Raw genomic sequence first — 972 nt, 5'->3', positions numbered from 1 at the left:
TAAGAGAAGTAAATGGCTAACGTTATAGCAGAGAGATCTTGAGGTAACCCTTAGTAACAGTAAAAGGAAAACCTTGTGGGGGAATGAAACAGTTAATTCCTTCGTTGATGTTGTTTTATGCAAACTGTTACGTTCTCTCTCACACACATGAAGGCAGACATTGTGTTTTTGCTTATACTTTATTAAGATGCAGTCATAGGATTTCTTTTATTATTTTTATGAGTTCCAAGTTGGCTCCTGTTGATTCTTTGTCATGAATCAGATAAGAAGATGAGATTCTAATGTGATATGAATGGATGGGGCTAATTGACTTTGCTGATGGATTCGACTGTCTGTGGCTCTCTATGCCGGTGACTGTTAGAGCATGGGAAAACAGCTGAGGATGGTTCCGGTTGCAGGAGGTTATTAAGTCTGGCGGCAGTGCAGCCTCTCCTCGGGCTGGACTCTCCACTCTGCGGACAGCTTTGCTCCTCTCCGTCGCTACGCTCTAATTGCTCTATGATCCTTTACAACACCCCCACACGTATTTACCACTCATACACATCACACAATACTGACTTTACTAAGATCCACAGTCCATGCATTAGTTAAAGTTAACCCTTTAATTTGGATTAATTTTTTAAAATAAATATATTTTATATAAACTTGATGATGTATGTTAAGACTTGGTTTTAGGATTAGGGTTAAAATTAGGATAAGGTCAGGATAAGGGTTAAGGTTAGGGTAAGGGGCTAGGGAATGCATTGTGTCAATGGTGGGTCCCCATAAAGATAGTGAGTCACTGTGTGTGTGTGTGTGTGTGTGTGTGTGTCCTCAGTGAAGTGTATCAGTCTCTGCAGTAGCTTCCAGCTGCAGCAGTCAGTTCAGTTTCTGTTCAGTCTGACTGAGGGAGGTTTTTGTACGACGCTTTTTCACTGTGTGAACACCGGCTGACTGTGATAACTCTGACAGTAGTAAACTGCTGCATCTTCA

General features: G+C 41.4%; 1 pseudogene; it reads right to left on the bottom strand.

Annotated features, from left to right (window-relative positions):
- The window catches only part of LOC116692392 (immunoglobulin kappa light chain-like), a 27,025-nt pseudogene that overhangs the window by 25,467 nt on the left and 586 nt on the right, over positions 1-972 (bottom strand).

The sequence above is a fragment of the Etheostoma spectabile genome, chromosome 7 (genome assembly GCF_008692095.1).
Source record: "Etheostoma spectabile isolate EspeVRDwgs_2016 chromosome 7, UIUC_Espe_1.0, whole genome shotgun sequence".
Classification (NCBI taxonomy): Eukaryota; Metazoa; Chordata; class Actinopteri; order Perciformes; family Percidae; genus Etheostoma; species Etheostoma spectabile.
The sequence above is the reverse complement of the archived record's forward strand: the minus strand, read 5'-3'. Positions and strand labels throughout refer to the sequence as shown.